Consider the following 19574-nt stretch of genomic DNA (forward strand, 5'->3'; position numbering starts at 1 on the left):
TATATATATATATATATATATATATATATATATATATATATATATATATATATATATATACATATATATATATATACACACAGGAGATTCCCAGGTTATACCAACTGTACATATATAATTATATACAGAAGATGCCCGGGTTATACCAGCATGCTCCATATCGCTATGTTCATTGATGGATTTTTGTTTACAGACTGAACTCTCACAATATTGACAAAAAATGGCTGTTCGGATTGACATCTTTATATCTTTAGACATAGCACAGATTCGTCTTTGATAGAAGCTCCCAGTTGTTTCTGGGGGGACAGAGCGGAGGTTCATGTGCCCCTTGCTGAGTCTCAGCGGAGGACCGGTCAATCAAGCACCTAACAGGGCAGATCAGTGGAGAATGCGGCTCACGAAGTACAATGACAACGACAATGTGTGCGCCGTGCACTCCGGAGCTGGTGTCAGTCATGTGGAAAGGTTCCCGGCTGATGGAGAACACTGACAGGAGCTTTGCTGAGAATAAGATGTCATCTTTCCGAGGAGGCGCTGTCATGGCTGATGGATGTTTGCTCCCGCATGCAAAGAGAAGTTTTATGAAGTCTTCATGTTTTTTTTTTCTTGCGTAATTTGTATATTCTTTGTTCTGTCTTGGATGAGGCGATATCCAAATGAACCAGAAATAGACATAATAATAACAACAATCGTAATACGCCCCGTCCAATAGTTCAGACACAGCGGAGAATCCAATCCCAGTGTCAATGATATTTCTCCAAGAATTATCTTAGGTGTCAGTTAAATCCTCATTTTGCCTGCAGCACGGCGGTGTTCCTCAACCTACTCCTTCCCATCTCCTGAAGTGCAGGATAATGAGCTTCTAGCCAATATTTAGGATTCATGCCAGAGACAGGGTAACTAAACCCTAAGGACATTTATTAGATGATCAGCACAACAAGGAAGTGTTTTACATGTTACAAATGTCATGTTATATGCGTGTGTTTATAGATGCGAACAGCAGATAAAAACATTTTATAAGAAAGAAATTCACATTCAGTGAACCGACACTGTATAAGTCTGCTTGTCACAGACAAATCAGCACACAATCAACTGTAAGAAAAATATAACACTGCCCAGTGTATACAAAAATATAACTACTATAATACTGCCCCCTGTGTACAATAATTTAACTACAGTAATACTGCCCCTATGTACAAGAATATAGCTACTATAATACTGCTTCTGTGTACAAGAATATAACTACTATAATACTACCCATATGGACAAGAATATAACTACTATAATACTGCCCCCTATGTGCAAGAATATAACTACTATAATACTGCCCCTATTTACAATAATATAACTACTATAATACTGCTTCTGTGTACAAGAATGAAACTTCTATAATTCTGCCCGTATGTACAAGACTATAACTAATATAATACTGTTCCTATTTACAATAATATAACTACTATAATACTGCTCCTATGTACAAGGATATAACTACTATAACATTGCCCCTATGTACAAGAATATAACAACTATAATACTGCCCCTGTGTACAGGAATATAACTACTATAATACTGCCCCTATGTACAAGAATATAACAACTATAATACTGCCCCTGTGTACAGGAATATAACTACTATAATACTGCTCCTATGTACAAGAATATAACGTCTATAATACTGCTCCTATGTACAAGAATATAACTACTATAATACTGCTCCTATGTACAAGAATATAACTACTATAATACTGCTCCTATGTACAAGAATATAACAACTGTAATACTGCCCTCTAGGTACAGGAATATAATTAGTATAATATTGCCACTATGTACAATTATTACAATGATTAAGGCAGCACGACCGTTGAAACACGTATGATTTTAAATGCACTTTAAGCCTGTGACTGTCATTGGTAAGAATTACCTGTTTTTTTGTGTCTCTGGATATAAAGATGGATTTTGGACTTATCTGCTTTTGATAAAAATGGAATAAAAGTTATTTTTTATGGATATCACCCACGCTGGACTTCTGCTTCACCTTCATACTACTTGCAGCACTGCATGATCCTCAAGGTGGGACTGGAGAAGAGGTGAGCTGATCTTTGTTGCTTCTTTTTTTTCACTGTAAAACTGCTCCTATGTACAAGAACATAACTATTATAATACTGCCCTCTATGTACAGTAATATAACTGCTATAATAGTGCCCCTAGGCAGGGCTGCCACTAGAAATTTCGGGGCCCCATACTGGCAAAATTTTCGGGGCCCCCTTGAGACTCCGCCCAGGCTCCACCCCAGCCCCGCCTCCACCCCTCGAACTGTCCACAGTCCCACCGCTCTCTCTTGAAAAAACTCCACTTCTCACCTATCACACATTAACAGTTCCCATCACCAGATCAACATATAGCCAGCAGCTTTTGTTTTGGCCAAAAGATTTTGTAAGCCTCCACCATTACACAGTAGACACTTTTGGCCGGGCCCTCCTCTGCTGTAACCTATTAAATATTTGTTAAAATATGCAATACAATTTAGGTATATTTTTATTTATTTTTCAATTTTTAAAATGACCAATAATACCACATACAAAGAACAAATACCGCTACACCATGACCAGATGACATATTACCACCACAGTGATCGAATAATATCACATACAAAGAACAAATACCGCTACACCATGACCAGACTGCATATTACCACCACAGTGATCGAATAATATCACATACAAGGAACAAATACCGCAACACCGTGTCCAGACCACATATTACCACCACATAGTGACTGAATACTACAATTCTGATCAGTAATAAAAAAAAGCACCATACTATCACCATAAGTGCCATTATACACAGGAGATCTGTACTTAGTATGCAGTGTCTGTGTACAGATAATACAGTGATCACTAGTGAAATTATACACAGGAGCTCTGTATACAGTATACAGTGTATAGTGTCAGTGTATAGGTAACACTGACTCACCAGTGACATCTCTAGGTGAAGTCCTTCATCTTTCATCCAGCACAGACCGCCATCATTAAATCCAGCCAGGACTCGTCTCTGCAGGAAATAACACAGTTATCTCGAGCTCCGCTTGTAGAACACATTACTTAATTTTTCTGAACTTCTACATTACACCACATGAAGAAAAAGAGGCGACATAGTGTCACTCTACACAGTAACAGGACCGCCCCCCCCCCCCCATTTAAAACAGTATACTCGAAAAATAAAATAAATACATCACTGCAGTAATAATATCCCTTAATTAGCCCCTATGGTAATAATATTCGCCATCCTAGCCCCCGTGTGTCTCATTACTGGGGTCAGCCATATGTTCTCCCATCCTGCCCTCATGAGTATCCATTCTGCACCATATGATCTCCCCATCCTGCCCCATCTGTCTCCATCATATCCATCCTGCCCCATGATCCTGCACGATCTGTCTCCAATTCTGCCCCGTGTCTCCATTCTGCCCCCTATGTCTTCAATCATGCCCCCATGTCTGCCATCCTGCCACTTGTCTCCAATCATGCCCCCTGTGTCTCCAATCCTCCCCCATCTGTCTCCAGTCATGCCCCCATGTCTTTCATCCTGCCCCGTGTCTCCAATCATGCCCCGTATCTCCATTCTGCCCCGTGTCTCGCATTCTGCCCCAATGTCCAGCATTCTGCCCCTGGGTCTCACAGTCTGCCCCTGTGTCCAGCATACTGCCCCAGTGTGTCCAGCATACTGCCCCAGTGTGTCCAGCATTCTGCCCCAGTGTGTCCAGCATTCTGCCCCAGTGTGTCCAGCATTCTGCCCCAGTGTGTCCAGCATTCTGCCCCAGTGTGTCCAGCATTCTGCCCCAGTGTGTCCAGCATTCTGCCCCAGTGTGTCCAGCATTCTGCCCCAGTGTGTCCAGCATTCTGCCCCAGTGTGTCCAGCATTCTGCCCCAGTGTGTCCAGCATTCTGCCCCTGTGTGTCCAGCATTCTGCCCCTGTGTGTCCAGCATACTGCCCCGTGTCCAGCATTCTGTCCCCGTGTCCAGCATTCTGCCCCCTTGTCCAGCATTCTGCCCCCGTGTCCAGCATTCTTCCCCAGCGTGTCCTGCATTCTGCCCCGGGCCCCCCTGGATCGCCACTCTCAAAGAAAAGAAAAAAACACGAGTACATTACCTGGCCGCGCTCCTGCACCGGGCGAAGCTCCCTCCAGGCTCCATGCAGATGAAGACGCACCACTCGCCGGGCCCGGCGGCTGACAATGACGTCAGACGCCGGCGACTGCGCACTGCGGCCCTACTCAGCTGCCAGCCTCCGACTGGCTGGTGGCTGTTACCTATTGACGTGCGGGCACGGGCCCGCACGTCAATAGCGTGCCGCAGCGCCTGCAGGGGGGGCCCGGTGACCAGATGAGACGGGGCCCGATGCGGGCCCCCTCTGCCCACCGGGCCCCATACGCCAGTAATGGCTGTAATGCCCTGATGGCGGCCCTGCCCCTAGGTACAAGAATATAACTACTATAATAGTGCCCCTATGTACAGTCATGGCCAATTTGTCTTAAATGAAAAAAACACAAAAAGTATTGTCCTAAAGCCAAATTGGATATAATTCCACACCAAACATAAAAAAGGGGGTGGACAAAAGTATTGGCACCGTTCGAAAAATCATGTGATGCTTCTCTAATTTGAGTAATTAACAGCACCTGTAACTTACCTGTGGCACCTAACAGGTGTTGGCAATAACTAAATCACACTTGCAGCCAGTTGACATGGATTAAAGTTGACTCAACCTCTGTCCTGTGTCCTTGTGTGTATCACATTGAGCATGGAGAAAAGAAAGAAGACCAAAGAACTGTCTGAGGACTTGAGAAACCAAATTGTGAGGAAGCATGAGCAATCTCAAGGCTACAAGTCCATTTCCAAAGACCTGAATGTTCCTGTGTCTACCGTGCGCAGTGTCATCAAGAAGTTGAAAGCCCATGGCACTGTGGCTAACCTCCCTAGATGTGGACGGAAAAGAAAAATTGACAAGAGATTTCAACGCAAGATTGTGCGGATGTTGGATAAAGAACCTCGACTAACATCCAAACAAGTTCAAGCTGCCCTGCAGTCCGAGGGTACAACAGTGTCAACCCGTACTATGCGTCGGCGTCTGAATGAAAAGGGACTGTATGGTAGGAGACCCAGGAAGACCCCACTTCTTACCCCGAGACATAAAAAGCCAGGCTGGAGTTTGCCAAACTTACCTGAAAAAGCCTAAAACGTTTTGGAAGAATGTTCTCTGGTCAGATGAGACAAAAGTAGAACTTTTTGGGCAAAGGCATCAACATAGAGTTTACAGGAGAAAAAAAGGAGCATTCAAAGAAAAGAACACGGTCCCTAGAGTCAAACATGGCGGAAGTTTCCTGATGTTTTGGGGTTGCTTTGCTGCCTCTGGCACTGGACTGCTTGACTGTCTGCATGGCATTATGAAGTCTGAAGACTATCAACAAATTTTGCAGCATAATGTAGGGCCCACTGTGAGAAAGCTGGGTCTCCCTCAGAGGTCATGGGTCTTCCAGCAGGACAATGACCCAAAACACACTTCAAAAAACACTAGAAAATGGTTTGAGAGAAAGCACTGGAGACTTCTAAGGTGGCCAGCAGTGAGTGCAGACCTGAATCCCATAGAACACATGTGGAAAGATCTAAAAATGGCAGTTTGGAGAAGGCACCCTTCAAATATCAGGGACCTGGAGCAGTTTGCCAAAGAAGAATGGTCTAAAATTCCCGTAGAGCATTGTAAGAAACTCATTGATGCTTACCGGAAGCGGTTGGTTGCAGTTATTTTGGCTAAAGGTTATGCAACCAAGTATTAGGCTGAGGGTGCCAATACTTTTGTCTGGCCCATTTTTGGAGTTTTGTGTGAAATGATCAATGTTTTGCTTTTTGCTTCATTCTCTTTTGTGTTTTTTCATTTAAGACAAATTAAATGAAGATAATACCAAAGAATTTGTGTTTGCAATCATTTTCAGGAAGAAACTGAGTATTATCTGACAGAATTGCAGGGGTGTGAATACGTTTGGCCATGACTGTACAAGAATATAACTACTACAATACTGCTCCTATGTACAAGAATATAACTACTATAATACTGCCCCCTATGTGCAAGAATATGACTATTATAATACTGCACCTATGTAAAAGAATATAACTTTTATAATACTGCTCCTATGAACAAGAATGTAACTACTAAAATACTGCCCCCTATGTACAAGTATATAAATACTATAATGCAGCGTCCCAGAGTCCTGGTCGTTGCAGTACTGTTGCTCCGCCACTAAGGGGGCTATGGTACGTCTGATGGCACTGAAGGAGTTCATCTGACCAGGTATCACAGACACCAATACATTTCACAGTCTGGCCTCCAGGGGGAGCTAAGGGCACTATGCATTAGGCCACTCCTCACAGTCTGGTATAACTGGGGGTTGGATAGGAAGTTAGATCAGAAAGCTGACTGGGTTGGAACCAGGCAACACCTTGTGGCAGAGGGTGTTGTAGGGGAAGATTCAGAGGGGTCCCTGTCAGGGGTGGGATCCTGGCAGAGGCCTAGCGAACAGAGAGAACGTTACGGGACCGCGCCTGCACCTGATCGCGGCGGTACCCTAAGAAAGGACAATAAGCGAGGTATATTGTGCTGAGTGAGAAACGAGATCAACGCAACAAGGAGAAATACCAGTGGGAGTCGTGCTGTAAGATCGAGGCAACATCCTACTGAGGCGCGTAGCCGGTGGCCGGAACGGCGAGGAAGTATCAGGCTCCAAGCAATACTTCAAACCTATGGCAGGACAGTCAGCTATAGGCGGGCTGTCTCACACCATTCACCTATGAAGACATGGGGGGCACACTAGGAGAAGGGCGACACTAGGGTCCAGGAAGAGCTCCGAGCCTACCCGTCATACGGGTGCGTCCTAGCCATATCATCTGGGGGACGAAGAAGAACATCAGAATCCAGTTGTGAGGGAACACGAGAAATAGACACAACAGTTGTGGGGACTATCCCGTGAGCACAGCAGGGGAGGACTGCAACACACAAGCGCTAGAAGGTAGGCACAGATTTCCACCTGCAAAGGGAACTCTGGAGGTGCTATCGGACCGGCCAGACTTGCGCAGCCTGGTTGACCGTATTCCAGACTGAGGATCCAGAAGCCTTCAGTAAAGAGGTAAAGAGACTGCGACCTGGTGTCCTCGTTATTTACTGCGACCGGCACAGCACCGCATTACCACCACCATCCACACCCTATTATTTGGGCGCCCCTCAGCAGGGTCACGGACCGGGTCTAGCCACCGTGACAACCCCAGAGCAGAGACCCAGAGGCCCGGTACCGGGTACCCCTCGGCCCTGCGGCAGTGGGGGCGCTACAACTTGGCGTCACGAACAGGATCTACTTAAGCCTGAAGAATCAGGTCATGTGTGCCTTGGAACTGTGATTTATTATACTTGGACGGTGACTTATTGCAAAGACTGTATATTGCCACTTGCCGCCAAAAGTTCCCGCCAAAATCCGTCGCCATTGCAGCGCCACAGGGAGCGCAGAGGAAGAAGGGCGTGCCATGGGAGGAGACTACCAAAGTGGCGCCAGAAGTAGCGACCGCCCCCTCCGACTTCTGCTGCGAGATGACGACCTGCCCAGCAGCAGAGGAGAACTGCCCCCTGATTTGCAACGGCGGGAACGAGGCGAAGAAGGAGCTCGGCGTTGGAGAACTGGCGGAGCCAGGTGCATGCGTTGCCGCCGAATGCCGGACAGCGATGACGATCAGCAAGTGCCCGAGCGGCAGCGAAGTGATCCTGGCTTGCCCTCACCCACCAGAGACGGACTCGCGTCCACCGCCGGTGAAGGATCTGAACTCCTTGGAGCCGCCGGCGGAGGAGCCGAGCCTACCTATCCCAACCACGGAGCCATGGAGGGCGGAGCCACATCAAGAGGCCACCTCGGAGGAGCCGCGGTCCGGGCTGCAGCCGATTCCAGTGTCCTTGTCAGCGGAACGGATCGACACCGATGGAATCACATCAGGCGCAGGTATGGAAAGCGCCCCTACTCCCCCGGCTGAATCTGTTCCCCCGACCGATCCTGCTCTCCTGCCCGATCCCGCTCCCGCGACCGCTCCTCACCCCAACAATAACGGTTTCCTCTCGGTGGAGCGGGTGACCCTCACCCCCGACACAATGGGGAAGCTGGTGCCTCCACTGCCGACCCGGAAGGGAGAGCCCATAGATGTGAGCTCAAACGGGGTGGTCCTCCGGTGGGACACCCCCTGGATCGGGCCGGATGGAGCTCGGGAGGACTGTCTCACCCTTGCTGTGCTCACTTGGGAACAATATAAACGATGTCTGATCCTACATTGGAAAAACCGAAAAGAGACTGAACAGACTGATCCGCTAACAGTACGACACCCAAAGCCTGCGCACGGCAGGAAAGACATGGTAAAGCGGGGAACTGTGTTGGCCTTTCACCCAAAGCGGGGTTGGGGCTCCATACAGGAACCGGGACTACCGACTGTCGTCTTCGTTATTAGTTACAACGTGAAGACTTCCTGCCGCAACCAATATGGTGATCCATTATTGCAAAGGGGGGATCAGGTGACCTACACCCGCCACCGGAGTGCGCAAGGATGGTGCGCTCGGAACGTCCAACGATGTGGGCCTGAGGGGGTGTCACCTGTTGCCTCGACCATGATTGAACTAGACTTGACAGATCTTGTTACTATCGCCACTGTACGCCTTGTCACGGCTACCGAGCTTGCAGCCAGGGTTAGCCTTCAAATCCAGACGCCGGGTGACCTGACTGCACCCGAGAGACCAACCCTTGACACTGATACCGCATCGGCCGCAGATCAGGAGACCGCCTCCTGCACAGCCGGAAACTGAGTAAGCCAGAATGCTTCAACATGTATATAGTTAACTGTTTGTCCTTCTGATGTTTTTGCTGCTACAACCCGATCAGGGTTAACTCTTAAAGGGATCCCTTTGTTTACCCGGGATCCCTTCTTCTGCTTTTTGTTTTTGTTTCCTGTTTATTCATCATTGAAAGAACTGCTGAATCATGAACAATGCATGATTACAAACTTCTTGTAAATAGTTTGCACCTTCTTAAAGGTGCCCTCTACTGGTTTTATAAAAGAAAGGACTCTTTGGGAAGAAACTGTTCCTGGAAGCAGTATCGGAGTCCTTGCTGCGTACGGACTTGCAGCTTGAGAAGTTGCACTACCTCATAGAGACTTGGTTCCTTCTTAAAGGGAATGTTCATTGATAGTACTTAGAGAATGATGATGCTCTAAAAGAAAGAAGTAATAATGCTGATATGTAAAAGTTATATGTAGAAAGCCAGTTAATTGTAAGAAATGTTTAATGATGTTGATAGAAGAATGAGGACAGAAAGTGAACCCGTACGGGGTTAGTCAGTGAGTCCTCCTAGGAGCCATACAGAGCTGGCTCAGTGATTCTGAACTGAAAGATGGATGATAAGTTCTATACCGTGTATAGTAGTAGAAAGGCAGTAGGCCCGGGCGGAAAGGGGCGGTCCTGTAACAGAAAGGAGAGGCAGTAGGCCTGGAGCGGATAGGACAGGCGGTCCTGCAGATGTAAAGAAGGAGAATGCAGAAAAGTTGATTAGCCTTATAATGTTTTATAAGAAGGTCTTTACTGGATTCAGCGAGTACGTCCTTAAAGGCAAAGTTAAATTATTGTTCAAAAATTTGCACTTAGTAGAATACCCGGTTGGGTAAAAGAAGTTATTTATAGTATGTTACTTAAATATTTAACCATGTTTGTAACGTTCAAGTGTCCTCACCTCCCATAAAGGGAAGCTCTGCTAAAGTTTACTTGTTATTGCATTTCAAAAATTGTATGTCTTTTTGCTGACATGTATTGTTGTTTTCTTCCCAGTCCAGGAGTACTGGATTTAACCGGGGGGAGTGCAGCGCCCCAGCGTTCTGGTCGTTGCAGTACTGTTGCTCCGCCACTAAGGGGGGCTATGGTACGTCTGATGGCACTGAAGGAGTTCATCTGACCAGGTATCACAGACACCAATACATTTCACAGTCTGGCCTCCAGGGGGAGCTAAGGGCACTATGCATTAGGCCACTCCTGACAGTCTGGTAAAACTGGGGGTTGGATAGGAAGTTAGATCAGAAAGCTGACTGGGTTGGAACCAGGCAACACCTTGTGGCAGAGGGTGTTGTAGGGGAAGATTCAGAGGGGTCCCTGTCAGGGTGGGATCCTGACAGAGGCCTAGCGAACAGAGAGAACGTTACGGGACCGCGCCTGCACCTGATCGCGGCGGTACCCTAAGAAAGGACAATAAGCGAGGTATATTGTGCTGAGTGAGAAACGAGATCAACGCAACAAGGAGAAATACCAGTGGGAGTCGTGCTGTAAGATCGAGGCAACATCCTACTGAGGCGCGTAGCCGGTGGCCGGAACGCCGAGGAAGTATCAGGCTCCAAGCAATACTTCAAACCTACGGCAGGACAGTCAGCTATAGGCGGGCTGTCTCACACCATTCACCTATGAAGACATGGGGGGCACACTAGGAGAAGGGCGACACTAGGGTCCAGGAAGAGCTCCGAGCCTACCTGTCATACGGGTGCGTCCTAGCCATATCATCTGGGGGACGAAGAAGAACATCAGAATCCAGTTGTGAGGGAACATGAGAAACAGACACAACAGTTGTGGGGACTATCCCGTGAGCACAGCAGGGGAGGACCGCAACACACAAGCGCTAGAAGGTAGGCACAGATTTCCACCTGCAAAGGGAACTCTGGAGGTGCCATCGGACCGGCCGGACTTGCGCAGCCTGGTTGACCGTATTCCGGACTGAGGATCCAGAAGCCTTCAGTAAAGAGGTAAAGAGACTGCTACCTGGTATCTTCGTTATTTACTGCGACCGCCACAGCACCGCATTACCACCACCATCCACACCCTATTATTTGGGCGCCCCTCAGCAGGGTCACGGACCGGGTCTAGCCACCGTGACAACCCCAGAGCAGAGACCCAGAGGCCCGGTACCGGGTACCCCTCGGCCCTGCGGCAGTGGGGGCGCTACAATAGCACTGCTCATATGTACAAGAATATAACTATAATACTGCCTCCTAGGTACAGGAATATAGCTAGTATAATATTGCCACTATGTACAAGAATATAATTACTATAAAACTTCCCCTATGGACAAGAATATAACTACTATAATACTGCTCCTATGTACAAGAATATAACTACTAAAATACTGCTTCCTATGTACAAGAACATAACTACTATAATACTGCCTCCCATGTACAAGAATATAACTACTATAATACTACCTCCTAGGCACAGGAATATAACTACTATAATACTGCCACTATGTACAAGAATATAACTACTATAATACCTCCCCCATGTACAAGAATATAACTACTTTAATACTGCTCCTTTGTGCAATAATATAGCTACTATAATACTGCTCCTTTGTACAAGAATATAAATACTATAATACTGCTCATATGTACAAGAATATAACTATAATACTGCCCCCTAGGTAGAGGAAAATAGCTAGTATAATATTGCCACTATGTACAAGAATATAACTATTATAAAACTTCCCCTATGAACAAGAATATAACTACTATAATACTGCTTCCTATGTACAAGAACATAACTACTATAATACTGCCTCCTATGTACAAGAATATAACTACCGTACTATAATACTACCTCCTAGGCACAGGAATATAACTACTATAATACTGCCACTATGTACAAGAGTATAACTACTATAATACCTCCCCCATGTACAAGAATAGAACTACTTTAATACTGCTCCTTTGTACAAGAATATAGCTACTATAATACTGCTCCTGTGTACAAGAATATAACTACTACAATACTGCCACAATGTACAAGATTATAACTAGTATAATACTCCCCCCTATGTACAAGAATATGACTACTATAATACTGCCACCTATGTACAGGAATATAACTACTATAATGCTGCTACAATGTACAAGAATATAGCTACTATAATACTTACCCCTATGTACAAAAATATAACTACTATAATACTGCCCCTATGTACAAGAATATAACTGCTATAATACTGCCCATATGTACAAAAATATAACTACTATAATACTGTCCCCTATGTCCAAGAATATAACTACTATAATGATCTTTTTATTTTAAAACTGACAACCATATATTACAAATATATTACATTAAAATCACAAGACAATAAATAACAAAGGAAATAAATAGCGTTGTTACATCACCTTACACGATAGCATTGACAAATCCCGATACATGTATGTTCCTCCAGGTCACATTACCCGGGTTCCTCTTCATATCCTTCTTATATACAGCCTTGAGACTTTCTAGGATCTTATACCTGACAGTATCACAGGACAGGACTTCCTTATTGATGAGCAGGCAGCACCGTGCACACCACAGGTGGTAGATGGTCACCACATTTATTATATACAGGGAGCTCCTGTTATACGCCCTGAGCTCAGGCTGGAAATCTCCGTACAGCAACTGACCATATGACTGTCTCACCAGGTGCGGTAACTTTAGGGACAAGGACACAGACTCCCATACCTGCATACTAAATGGACACTCTAACAGCAGATGCTCCATCGTCTCCAGTATATGGGGGCACTCTTCTCTGGGACAGGATCTATCTGATACATTCCTGCACTTTAGATTATCCCTAACGTACATTTTACCATGGAGTGCCAGCCACGCTACATTTCTCATATGAGGAGGAACTCTGGGATCTAGCACATTTCTTGCAGCCTGTTTTACATCTACACTTGGGGCACCCCTCAGTTGTACTTGTACACTGAAGTGAGAAGACAGGACATTCTTATACAACTCCTTTCTACTGAGCTGCTTGACGTCATCATATAGGATCCTCCATCTGATGACCTTACTTATGTGGACACCATACCAAGAAACATTATTCTTTATTCTTCCTGAGATTCTCTTGATGGAGTCCCCTACTGACCACACAGACACAAACTGCTGGATCTGGCTCTTAACCAAACAAGACCATGGCACCTTCTCCGAATTCTTACAAAACGAAAAATTCTTCATAAGAAACAAAAGATTAAAGAAGAGCTCTGGACAAGGCATGGAGAGACCACCATCCTTATGAGGGAGATAGACAATGTTTCTCCTGACCACATTCACTCTGTTACCCCACAAAAAGTGAAAAAAGACATTGGTAAGTCTAGGGAGCAGCGTATCTGGCACCGGGAACACCACACTGATATAGAGGAAGAGCGGGAGCAGGAAGGTCTTCAGCCGGCGGATCTTCTCCAGATATGTCAGCTTCCAGTGTTTCCAGCTCTGCACCTTCCGCTCACACACCACCAGCTTCTCCTCCCAATTCACCTTCCCATCATCTACAGCACCAAACAACTCCCAGAATCTTTATCTGACCCTGAACTGTTCTGAAGGGCACAGAGAAGACATCATGGTCACCTCCCAACCACAGCGCCTCGCTCTTCTCCATGTTCACAGCGGAGTTAGATACATTGGAGAAGGCTGTGATCTCCTGCTGTAGAGCCACACAATCATCTTTAGAAGATATCACAACCGACACATCATCAGCATAGGCACAGAACTTTACATCCTCCACCATACTCTGTAGGTGGCATCTCAGCCCTGTGAAATCCCTGTGATACTGGACCCTTCCGAGAAAAGGATCCAGATTGAAGACATACAACAATGGGCTAAGTGGACATCCCTGCCTCACCCCTGACATGATCGCGAAGGGCTCGGCCAAGTGACCATTAATCAGCGGCAGGCTTATAGCTCCTTTATACAGAAACCACAGCCATTGCACAAACCGGACTGGAAGGCCATACTGCAACAACACTTGATACAGGTAGTCATGGTGGACTCTATCAAAGGCTTTACTCTGGTCTAAGCCCACAATATAAGCCCCCACATGGTGCTGCTTAATGTACGTCGCAGCTTCTCTCACCAACAGCAATGAGTCCTCTATCGTCCGACCCTTCACACCACACGTCTGGTTGGCGATGATGAGCTCACCCGCCACCTCACTCAGCTGATAATACAAGATCTTGGCCAGAATTTTATAATCCGTGTTCAGCAAAGACAATGGACGCCAGTTCTTTATATCTTTTATATTTCCTTTCTTTGCCAAAAGAACCAGAACAGACTTATACTGAGACTGTAAGAGCTTCCCTGCAGAGAGGCAATCATTATAGACCTGCACCAGGTCCGGAGCTAATAAGTCCCTGAACTCTCTATAAAACTCGCTGGTCAGGCCGTCCAGCCCCGGGCTCTTGTTGGCCTTTAAGGAGTCGATGCTCTTCTTCACCTCTTTCTCAGTTATGGGGGGGGCCACACTAGCTGCCTGCGCTGGGTCTAACATTGGTAGGGACACCCCCTTCAGATAGGCTTTAATGTCCTCCTTATTGATATGCGACCCTTTATATAGATCTCTATAATAATCACCAATGATCTTGTGGACTTTCTCCTGCTGTGACTGCTCCACCCCATTCTCATCCAACAAGCCAGTGATTAGCTTCTTACTGACCCTGTTTTTACAGGCAATAAAGGGATCTGGGTTATGAACGCCCCAATTATCAAACTGTCCCTCTGCCTTGAGAGACTTGAGGCGATCGTACTGCAGCTCCCTCATTCGCTGCTTTATATTGCTGACGATCCGTCCGTCCACCTCCTCACCGCCATTCATCCTGCTATATAGCCTGCTCAGTTGCAGTCTCAGGGCAGAATATCTCATATACTCTATATTACTATGTTTCCTGGCTGCTCGTATAATAAACTGCTTAATATCACTTTTCATGGTCTCCCACCACTCGGCTATGTCGTCACACATACATTGGGTGGTCCTACGATCATTATAGAAGGTGGTGAAGGCCTCGCTGAACCCTGGATCTTGGATCCCAGAGCTATTCACCTTCCAGTACCCCTTTCCACAGACCATAGCTTGGGCCAGATCAAGCGTCACACTCACCATACAATGGTCAGAGAACTCCAGAGGGATGATCCTGTACTGAGAACATCTCGCCTCCCTCTTTATATACACCCGGTCTATTCTGCTGGCATTACCCCCCTTATGATATGTGTAGGTCTTCCTGGTATAATAGGAACCATAAGGGTCTACTAAATGGGCCTGCTGGATTATATTATTAAATGTCTCATCATATCGCAGTTTCTTGTGACTGCTGGATCTGTCCACATTACAAGATACATTATTAAAATCCCCACACAATATAAACACTTTAGAGGTAAAGCAATATGGCTTCATGTGATCAAACAATTCCCTCCGCTCTTTCCTAGTCTGCGGAGCATAAATGTTTATTGCTCTATAATACATAGAATCCAATGTAAAGTCCAGCAACAGACAGCAGCCCGGACAAATCTCCAGGACTCTGTCCACCTGGATATCCATGGTATTAAAGAGGATCCCCACACCGTCATTTCTCTCTAGCCCGAAGGACCAGAATGACGGACCCAGTCTCCAGTCTCTCTTGGCTGCATACAACTGGGCATTGCACTTCAGATACGTCTCCTGCAAGAAGAAGACGTCTGATCTCTCATCAGACAAACGCTGGTAAATCGCCTGCCGCCGGCTACCAGTCCTCACACTGTTCACATTAATGGAGCTTATTCTTAGCCGCATCCTGATTACTTAGACTTTCTGGTCTTCTTCCTCCTTCCACTGCTGTCACCTGCAGTGCCCCATCTCTTTGTGGACACGGGAGGATCAGGATCCATCTCATCAGAGGCATTTTCTATGATGTATGAAGAACCTTGCTCCATTTGTGCCTCTTCTTCTTTGTCTTCTTCTTCCAGTACATTGTAACGTCCAGGACTTATCGCCAACAATGGAGGCTCAGAGGTTTTCTGGACTGTTGTGAATTTTCTGGAAGAATCTGCAGCGCCCCCACTGCCGCAGGGCCGAGGGGTACCCGGTACCGGGCCTCTGAGTCTCTGCTCTGGGGTTGTCACGGTGGCTAGGCCCGGTCCGTGACCCTGCCGAGGGGCGTACAGTGATAGATAAGATATGGATGGTGGTAGTGGTGGTGGTGGTGCGGTGCAGTAAATAACGAGGACACCAGGTTGCAGTCTCTTTACCTCTTTACTGAAGATCTCTGGGTCCTCAGTCCGGAATCCGGATAACCAGGCTGCGCAAGTCCGGCCGGTCCAATGGCACCTCCAGAGTTCTCTTAACAGGTGGAAATCTGTGCCTTCCTTCTAGCGCTAGGTGTTGTGGTCCTTCCCTGCTGTGCTTACGGAAAGTCCCCACAACTGTTGTGTCCGTTTCTTAAGTTCCCTCACAACTCAATTAGATGATGTTCTGCTAATCCTCCGTCCCTCCCTGATGTTACGGTTAGGACGGCACCCGTATGACGGGTAGGCTCGGAGCTCTTCCGGGACCCTAGAGTCGCCCCTCTCCACAAGTTGCCCCCCAAGACTGCATAGGTGATTTGGGTGAGACAGTCCGCCTTAGACTGACTGTCCTGCCGTTGGTTTAGAGTATTGCCTGAAGCTGAATATTGTAATACTCCCTCGGCGTTCCGGCCGCCGGTTGTGCGCCTCAGTAGGATGTTGCCTCGGTCTCACAGCACGACTCCTACTGGTATTCTCCTCCTTGCTTTGATCTCGTTTCTCACTCAGCACAATCTATCTCGCTTCTTATCCTTCCTTGGGCACCGCCGCTATGCTGAGCAGGCACGGTCCCGTTACATTCCTTCTTGTAGCCAGGCCTCTGTCAGGATCCCACCCCTGACAGGGACCCTACCGAATCTTCTCCCACAACACCCTCTGCCACCAGGTGTTGCCTGGTTCCAACCCAGTCAGCTTTCTCAACTAACTTTCTGCCTGACCCCCAGTTTACCCACAATGGTGGGGAGTGGCCTAATGAATAGAACCCTTAGCTCCCCCTGGAGGCCCGACTGTGAAATGTATTGGTGTCTGTGATACCTGGTCAGATGAACTCCTTCAGTGCCATCAGACGTACCATAGCTCCCCTTAGTGGCGGAGCCACAGTACTGCAACGACCAGGACTCTGGGGCGCTGCAAATCCACAAAGGCATTTTTTTTCTTTTTATAGTCACAAAACCTTCCTCATCTACAGTGGACACTGCAGACAATTTATCTGCTTCTACAGATGTGCTGGGCTGAAGCTTGGACAGTTTGGCAACAGGTTTCCTGGACACCTTAAGTCTCTCTTTAATAACTGGCATTTTATGCCTTTAGTGGCTGACCAGTTCTTAGATCTTACTTTAATGGCTGATGGTGGTTTAGCCCTGGCTGGTGGTACTTTAGGTATTTCTTCAGTGGCTGGTGGTCCTAGTAGTGCAGCATTCGTTAGTAATATCTCAGTCTTTGGAGCATGTTGGCTGCTACTATGGCTTGTCACCTCATCAGTGCCAACTTCTTTGACAACATCTGCACCTCTGGTGACATCTTTTTCTGTCATTTCCAAGGAGGTCTGGCCATAATATTTGTTATGTTCTGCATATGGGCAATCACGGAACGTATGTCCGGGTCCTGAGCACAAGTTACAGATAATGGGTCCTGTGCATGTGTCCCTTGTATGCCCGGACTGTCCACATAATGAGCACGTGATCCGAGAGCAGTTCATGGCGAGGTGCCTGCCCCCACATCTATGGCACAGACGTGGCTGACCGGGGTAGTAGCATATCCCCCACTCTGAGCTCAGGTAGAAGGAGTGGGGCAGATGTCTAGTTACACCATTCTCTTGTAGAAGCTGGATTTTCACAGAATATCCTCCATTCCATATTTGCTCCTCATCATAGATCTTCTCGGGATGACTTCTCACCATGCACTGCCGGCTCAGCCAATGCTGCAGATCCGCCAGCGCCACCACCTCAGACTGGAACAGAACAGTGGCCGTTATTTCCTGCGGCTTAGACAGCTGGATACACTGAAGATGATCCCAGATCTCATCTCCTCTGGTGTCATTATAGATGTTCCAAAACATATCTAGATCACACTGGAGCTTAAAGCTGATGTCATAGATCCTGCTGGATGGGACATGGATCAGAGCATAGACCTCAGAAGCCTTAAACTTCATAAACTCTTTCAGAAGAACTTTTCCAATATAGATTCTGGATGGGATCTTCTCCTCTGGTCCTGTGTACTTTATCTTGACTGCGTTCCTCCTCTGAGGTGGAGGGTTCACTAGTCTTGTGACATTGGAGAACAGTCTCCTGAACTGATGTTGGTCAGCAGAAGGGTCAGTGCCGGAGCTTTCCCCAGGTACAGGTGGATCAGTGCTGGAGCTTTCCCCAGCCACAGGTGGATCAGTGCTGGAGCCTTCCCCACCAACAGGTGGATCAGTGCTGAAGCTTTCCCCAACCGCAGGAGGATCAGTGCTGGAGCTTCCTCCAGCCCCATTATTACTGACACCTGTTTGTGCTGCAAAAACGTCCAGATCCACTACTGATTGTTGTACAATGTGGTCTCCATTCACTGACATGGAGGGTTTAGAGTCCATTATTACTGCATTCACTGACATACATGACATAGACTCCATTACCGCTGACTGATGTACAACATTGTCTCCATTCACGGACATGGAGGGTTCAGACTCCATTATAATGCTTGTATCTGTTGCAGGCAGGCAAGCACCAGTGAGCGGGGTCTCACACACAGCACTTAGCGGGGTCTCACACACAAAGTCAGTACAGGGGGCTCTTTCATTATCACACACAAGAGCTGTGCTCACTTCATTGCTGCATATAGAGGGCACTGCAGTTAACCCCTCGTTTGCTGACACACTTTCCTCCGCAGCGATCCCTGCATTATCTGCTGCCTCAGACCTCTCACATTGTGCGGCTGATATAAGTTCTGCATTTCTTTCTGGACTTCCTTGCTCCACACTGTGCACAGTTTTATTTTTAATGTCCTTTTTACCAATTAAATTTTTACTTTTTCTACTCTCCTTCTCGGCTCTGGATCCCCTTTTTTTCTCCTTAGCCCAAGTTACCTTTCTGAGCACAGAGTTTACATCTTTGTCCAGGTTTTCTTTCCGAATGGCCAGCTCTCGTCTGCAGTCATCCAGGCTCTCACTTTTCATCAGTTTTATCTTTGGATCAGTCTCATTCTGAATTTCATCTTTTAATTTGCAGATTTGCAATTCCAGCTTAATAATGCTTTGCCTTGTAACTTTAGCACTCATTCGGGCAACATAACAAGCAGGTTTAGAAGACTCACCAGCCACCATTTCCAGGTTTCCATTACCATCAGGTCCATGCTGCAGGCCACACTCCAGGCTGGGAGCTTCCCCTGGATCATCAGCCCAGCTTCCCTCCCCTCCACCTGGGTCAGAAGCCATGCCTCCACCCTGCTGGGAGCTCACAAACACGTCTATCCTCTCCTATGGACAAGAATAGAACTACTATAATACTACCCTCTATGTATAAGAATATAACTACTATAGTGCTGCATCATATGTACAAGAACATAACAGCTATAATACTGCCACTGTGTACAAGAATATAACTACTATAATACTACCACCTATGTCCAAGAATATAACTGCTATAATACTGTCTCCTATGT

The 19574-nt window shown here is 46.7% G+C and overlaps 1 long non-coding RNA gene across 2 annotated transcripts; it reads right to left on the bottom strand.

The window, feature by feature from the left end:
- Positions 1–831: 831 nt before the first annotated feature.
- On the bottom strand, positions 832–19346 carry LOC143761890 (uncharacterized). Of its 2 annotated transcripts, XR_013212269.1 has the most exons (4): positions 19227–19346; positions 2973–3050; positions 2035–2132; positions 832–907 (listed from the first exon to the last, which is right to left on the bottom strand). It is a non-coding gene; the product is annotated as an uncharacterized LOC143761890 (long non-coding RNA). The 2 variants fall into 2 exon arrangements; XR_013212270.1 differs by lacking the exon at positions 832–907 and having other exon boundaries at positions 2017–2132.
- Positions 19347–19574: the final 228 nt, after the last annotated feature.

The sequence above is a fragment of the Ranitomeya variabilis genome, chromosome 1 (genome assembly GCF_051348905.1).
Source record: "Ranitomeya variabilis isolate aRanVar5 chromosome 1, aRanVar5.hap1, whole genome shotgun sequence".
Taxonomy (NCBI): Eukaryota; Metazoa; Chordata; class Amphibia; order Anura; family Dendrobatidae; genus Ranitomeya; species Ranitomeya variabilis.